Below are 7,121 nucleotides of genomic sequence, written 5' to 3'. Positions count from 1 at the left end.
CGTCGTGTCGCAACCAGGAAGTGCTCCAAAGGCTAGACCGTCCCATTCACAGACATAGGCCGTTTCTCAATATGCGTTCTTGAGCGTTCTCGTGTGCTTGTGTGCTCGTGACACGTCATCAGCCTCAGCCCGAGCACTGTTCCAAACCCGAGAACGCCAAATCGAGAACGCGCCGAATTCCCCGGATGTTGTTCTCGCCCGCCCTCTTTATCGAGCATGCATCAGAGCAGACTTGTGCGTTCTTCAGACTGACCGCTTGCCCAGAATGCACCGCGGCCGCAGCTTGATTTGAGACAGCGCAAACAGAGCTCACAGCGGTAAGTTGAAAAATTCCCTTTTCTGCTGCTGTTGTTGTTCAAAAGTACGTTTTCAGATCGTTTGAGGCGAGAACATTATACTTTTAAGCTTCCCTATGTGGCCTGTTTACAGAGTTAGTGCGTAATTTAAAAAAAGTAGTGTGCACAATACCGCTGGTTATGATTTATTTGTTTTGTGTTTATCTGACTGACATGTGTTGCTTTATTAACTCAATACTTGCTGGAATAAATTGTAAATGTCTCCCTAGGACGGAAGCAGCATATAAAATAAATAAATGAATACATTCTATAAATGTTTTTCCTATCTAAGTGAGTTTCTTCTGAGTCAGGACACGAATAATTGAGAGGAGAAAGAGGGAAAGAAAATAATAGTAATAATAGTATATGAAAAAACAGACACTTATTTTATACAAATGTTTTATCTTTGGAACAGAATGAAGGTGTAATATATTCAACAAATTATTAACAGTTACTGACATGGTTTAAAACAAAGAAATAACTCCTATTAAGATCTTATACAAACAGACAATGCCTATAAACTTACAATTGAAAATAGTTGGAATGGAAATTAATTTACGCATTATTTTATGTATTTTTCCAGGTGGTAAAAAAAAAGAAATGAAGCAGCATGTGAACATGACTAGAACTGATCTACATTAGGTCAGGTGTAGTCATGTTCACTTAAACATGCAGCCAGCTGCAGCAGCTCCCTGTCTTCAGCCGCGGGATGGCCATCCTCCTCTGGGTCAACCGTCTCGTCCTCCACGTCAAGGTCCCCTGCCTCTATACTAATTTTGTGGAGGATGCAGCAGAGGGCGATTACTTTTGGGGCAAACGTCGGGCAGACCTCCAGCACCCTTAAGAAGATGGAACGCCACCGTGTCTTCAGACCACCAAAGACACGCTCAATGATGTTTATCAGCCTTGGCGTGGTGTCTGTTGTAGCATTCCTACACTTGACCTGTACCAAATATAAAATTAACTTGTAATTTAGGTAATATGCTGATATGTCTTAATCTTCTATCCAATTTATATAATCTATGTATCAATTGTGTGTCATTGCTGGCTCTATTTAAGGACAAGAAGGTAAGAGATCTTACTGACAAGCTGTTTCCCTATAGGATGCACCACAGGCCAGCCAGTAGAGGGTCAGCAGCACCTCTATCTCCTGTGGCCATCCATGGACCTTCTGATGGGCAGCAGCTAGAAGGCTGGTTTCAGGTCCCCTTCATTAAAAAATATTTGGAGGATTGGCACAGAGGTGTTTATCCTCACATATTTTGTTTCTGTTTCTTCCTGAAAATAAAAAATGCCAAATGTTACCATCATTGTTTTTTGTCACCTTTTCTATGCATAAAACTATACTTGTTTAACATGCAGATTATTATAGTTCTCAAGAAAGAAAAGGTAAAATGTATAGTAAATGTAACAAATGGCTTCCCTTCTCTGATATTTTTACCATTTCACTGAAAAAATGGGCTGAACTAACTGCACACAATTTATAGATTAATCACTGTAAAGGTGGACAGACATAAAAATGTTTTTTTTTTCCTTTCTTAATGATCAATGCTGTGAAGGTCAGGAGGTGCAATAAAGTAGCTTAACCCTACTGTTATTAATGTTAAAACTGGGTCTTCATTTTTATTAATATAGGGAAAATAGTCACAATTTCAACCTGATCACGTTTTTAATATCATCATCAATGGGTTTTTTTTAAGATAAAAGTAGGAAATAGGCTGACAATCTTAAAATGCCTACCAGTTGGCAATAGATGGGCAAGCAAAGCCTGCCTTCTGAGCCTCCTCTGCTGCATCAATCTTCTCCTTGCTCGGATTTTCCTCCTCAACTGCATCACCTCCTCTTCAGCCTGCTGGCAAAGCTGACCAACGACCGAAGCAACAGCAATATTGCTCGTATCGCTCATTTTGCTTCTACAAAGTGCTGATTTTTAAAGAAGATTCAATCGCCTCTGCAACTACAACAATAACAACTCCCCAAAAAAGAAATTCACGCTATTGCTGGTTTTATACCCACAGTTCTGTAATTATTTTAGATATTTTTTATACTTTTTAGAAATTAATTTAAATAAAAAACGTTTTCAATAAGATATGATGGTGTAGTGTATAAATAGTTTAGAACGTTAAAGAAATGCTCAAGAGCATTTCTTGAGAAACGGCCCAAGAGTGGAGAAAAAAACAGTTAAAGCAGCTGTGCTGTCCTCGCCCTGAGTTTTCCTGACTTATTTATTTTTTTCAGCAGCTAGACAGCCAGATAACGACGCTCCAATAACCAAACTTCTTTCTCTCTTTAGTTTATTGAAGAGTGACCGCTGACCTCTGCCATCGCTTTAGCCATCGTAAACTGTAACATACCAGGCTTTGGATTAGCAACAAACATTACAAATCAGTCACTCCTGCTGCAAGCTAAAATAAAAACACTTTCATAACTTTAGCGTACAATAATTTACACCTCAGTTAAATAAGGCAAAAAGACAATTATTGTTTTCCCAATTAACCAATACTTACGAACAAATCTCGTCTGAAACACAACGTGAAAGATAGTAATCAGCCCACAACTGCTCGGTGCTCACTGAGCTCTATTATACACTGGATTGATGATTGGCCCTAAAAACTGAAGTCACTGGCCGCCATCTTGCTACTCCCTACTCTCACAGAATCCCACAGGATTTGGTTGCAACAACAAGCAGTTTTCTGGCTGTGGGAAAACGTTTCACAGGTAATTCTACAGTCAGTGGATGTACTAACACTATCAACTACTAGGAAATTAGGTGCTGAAATATTTTACATGTTATTCATATGTATATATATATATATATATATGTGTGTGTGTGTAAATATATGTTTTTGTATTGTTATTTATATATTTAAAAATGTTATATACATATATTTAAATAAATAAAATGCTAAAATAGAACATAACATAAAAGTATACGGCATTTGACATTTTAAAAGTTTTAAGCCCCCCCCCCCTGAACAAAATGGTGTATATGAATTATTTTAAATCACATTTCAATCATGTTTGTTAATCATTCATTAAATTACTGTCTCTCAATAACTCAAAAGCACACTGTTGCTTGTTTTAGCTCATAAAACCTGCTCGCTTAACTATATAGCATTAGTTGGCATATAGTAATAGTACAAATCACATGCAGCAATAGCTCAATTAACACAGATAATTTACACAAAATAATTTTTTTTTTACATCCTAAATTCACTCATATACCTTCATCTGTCTCCATCTGGTTTTAAACATCGTCTCCAAGCATAACAATATAACAAAGATACTTTCTCCATGAAACCAGTGAGCAATAAGCCAGAATCAGCAGTAGTTAGCATGCTATGCTAAGCGCTAATCATCATTACTCACCGCAGTTTTCACTCGACAAAACACAACAACACGGTGATGTCCCGCAACCAAAAACCCTCCTGGCAGGTGCAGATAATCTCCTAGGATCAATAACTCAAGATATAACACAGTTTTAATCAGTATTTACTTAGTAACTAGTTATATTGACGCCTCCTGTTCTAACTCTCTCTAAACTGCAGTAACGGCATCAGCGCAAAGAGAAAAAAGACAAAAGAAGAAGCGCGTAGAGCTTGTAGTTGTGAATACGCTCCCTGCTGGCAGAAATATGGAACTACAACAGAAACAAACTATTGAATATTACAAATAATACAAAATTAATATTCTGCCTTTTTTTTAGATCACAAGGGAAGTGAGGAAAGCTTTTCCAAATATTCCAGCCATCAGCTTTTCTACATCAAAAAGAACATGGAAAAGGAAAGAGTTGCTCTGGGTGAACAAATACTGACGGCATCAGGTAGGACCAGGCAGGGATTTTAGGGCTAAATATTGCCATGTAGAGCTAATATATAGAATATGCAACTAGAGTATATTGCAAAGTGGTAAACCTTGTTTCAGTGTCTAAGCTCTGTTTAGGGAGATGCTACAAAATCTGCTGGCCACGCCCACATTAAGACATTTATGTCATGTGGAATATGAAACGCATGGAAGTGATAAAAGCCGACTATTTGATGACATTTATAGTTACATAGAGACAAAGAAAAAGAAACTTCATGTCCTGTTAAATCCCCAAAGAATGTTTTTTAGTCTGTGGAACAAGCAGTGATCAGGTAATGCTCCACAATAACCACACTAAAATGTTTTCACTTCAATTAGATTTTATTTCTATAGCGCCAGTTCACAACACGTCATCTCAAGGCTCTTTACAAAGTCACATTGAATCAGATCCTAAAAAGTAGCTCTCAGTGTTTCCAGTCCAGAGTGCATGTAGGAGGGAAACATTTGGTACTAAAACGCCTCTCACTGCATGGCAGAAATTGTGGCATTAAGCACATCTGTGGTCAGAAGCTTCGGGCATTACGCCATCCAGTTGAGTCCCAACAGAAACAGTTTATGAAATATGGAACCTGGCAACTTCTCCCCTTCATGATACGCCTTCACTCAAGGCTTTGGATGCAGGCATAGAGACATATGCAGCAGCTTCTTCTTATTATTTGATTATTATTCTGCTTCCACACAAACATGAGTGTCAGCCGCATCTTGGCTGAAGGAAGAATGATGAGGGCGGACTGCAACAAGTTTGGAGTTAACACGGTGAAATCTAGCCAGAGTTGAACTAAACTGGAGCATTAGAAGACAAAAGGGCAACTAGAGAGACCAACGGCAACGACATAAAGCAACTGGAATCATTCTAGAGCTCCGTATACGCATGAGGTGTTCACTGTCAACATCTGGTTGAAATCACTAAGGTAGTTGAAAAGATGGCCCAGACAAAAAAGAATTTAAAAGGTGCACCAAGAGGTAAAAAGCTATTTATTCAAGGATTCACAGCACACCTTCGTAAATATGAAACCATTTACTATTTACATAAACTGCATTTATTTCACATTTCAAACACACATCACTATCACATTTAACTCTTCCAAAGAATGTCAAGAATCTTCTTCAAAATGAGCAGAGCTTAAAATGTTGGTCTCTATGTAGTAATAAAGATTCTCTGCATGTGTAACAAAGGCAGGTTTTTAGGTTGGCCCTGAAGTGTTAAGCTTTACTGTAAATGTCCCAGCAATAGGTTGGATGATGTGGGCAGAGAAAAACAGCGTAGCTGCATCCCTGTTGCCTTGCTGGCCACATCTAGCTTCAGCAGATCATTTGGTTTTCACAAACTCTGTCACACTTCATTGGGATTGTCTGCAAACTGCATTGCTTCATTATAAATATGATCTGGATGTTGACAGATAACAATGATCCTGTAGTTTAACACATAGCAGCAAAAGAAAAGGATGGAAGCTTGTTTTCTATGAAGATGTGGTAGTGTGACCTCTGAACATGGAGCTGATCTTAGTGGATGGAACACATGGAACCATAAAGGTGATGTTACCTATTTTCTGCCATTGTAGACTTTGATTCATGGAACAACTGCTCCTTGTGTTCTATGGTAAAAGCAGCCAGAGCCTCCAGTTACAAACTGGCTGAGTAAATGTATTGTTTGCTGCTGATTTTCTGCCGTTTAGTAACTGAATCCTCAGCATGTGGAGCATTTCATGGTGTCATAATGGACGTGTGATCATGCTATATTCAGCTAATCCTCAGCAGGATCTGCAACATGAAAACAGTAGACGGCTTTCAGATTGTCTGCAGGTAACTAAATGCCAGCTTAGTCAGCTACTAAGTCAGATGAAGGCCTGATTGCTCACTCGCATTAGCATTTGTAATTATTTAGTCATTTGTATACCTGTACCTCAGTAACAATGCTTATTCAGAACGTTGTGAATCTGTGAACTGACTTAGTTTTAGAGCATAAAGTAAAAATACAGGTATAACAGTCATTGAGGGAAAGCAGATCATCAAGGGTTTTAAAATGAAAAAATAATTATATTACCTTTAATTGGATGTTATTGGATGTACTGTTTTAGTGGAATATGTGAAATGAAGCGATTTGTGTTCACATGTTTTATGTGCCATTGTTATAGATATATCAGTATTTAGAATACACTGTAAAAAAGATAATGATGATAATGATGATGTGGTGAGGGAAAATCCCCAGGGATTACTTCAGGAGAGTTTGCTATGAACATATTACTGAGATAACTTCATCAAAGAAGCAGCTGTGACTTTTAAAAGTCATTTCTCTGTGTTCCAAAGGTAGTAAAGTGATTGGCTGTAGAAGTCAGTGTTTGGATGAAGAACATTTACCTCCACAGAAATCTAGAAAACAATACATGTGAAATTCTTTGAGTTCATTTCATTAAGCTTCCCAGTAGCTGAGCTGATGTGGCGGCCATCTTACCTGGGGCTGACTCCCAGATTTTAATCATTTATTGATTTGATAAAAACTCATTTTCTGGAACATAGCTTGACCCGTTCTGTAGTTGTTCAATAACCAAATGTGACGATGAAAAGATAGTATGAAGCCAGCAAAAGCCACCTCCTTGTCCCCTAATGTGTATATTGTGTAAGTTGTTGTGCAGATCCAGGGACACGTGTGGCAGATGGTTCCATGAGCCGTGCCTAGGCTGACAAGAAGATGTCCTGAAAGCTCTGAGGGAATCCAGCTGGAACCGTCTATTGTGTTGTTGGAACCAAAGTTCTGTGGCAGCAAACTATGGAAATGTTCTTCATCATTTCAACATTTTATACTTACCTGTTTCTAGTTCAGCTTTTTCTGGACCTTGTTTTATTTTCTGTGTAATTAGTATGTACATAGTGTGGCAATGTAAACCTCAGCAGTTTTGATCAATAGAATTGTAAAGTCACATG

This window comes from Fundulus heteroclitus, unplaced genomic scaffold (genome assembly GCF_011125445.2).
Source record: "Fundulus heteroclitus isolate FHET01 unplaced genomic scaffold, MU-UCD_Fhet_4.1 scaffold_111, whole genome shotgun sequence".
In the NCBI taxonomy this organism is placed as follows: Eukaryota; Metazoa; Chordata; class Actinopteri; order Cyprinodontiformes; family Fundulidae; genus Fundulus; species Fundulus heteroclitus.
The sequence above is the reverse complement of the archived record's forward strand: the minus strand, read 5'-3'. Positions refer to the sequence as shown.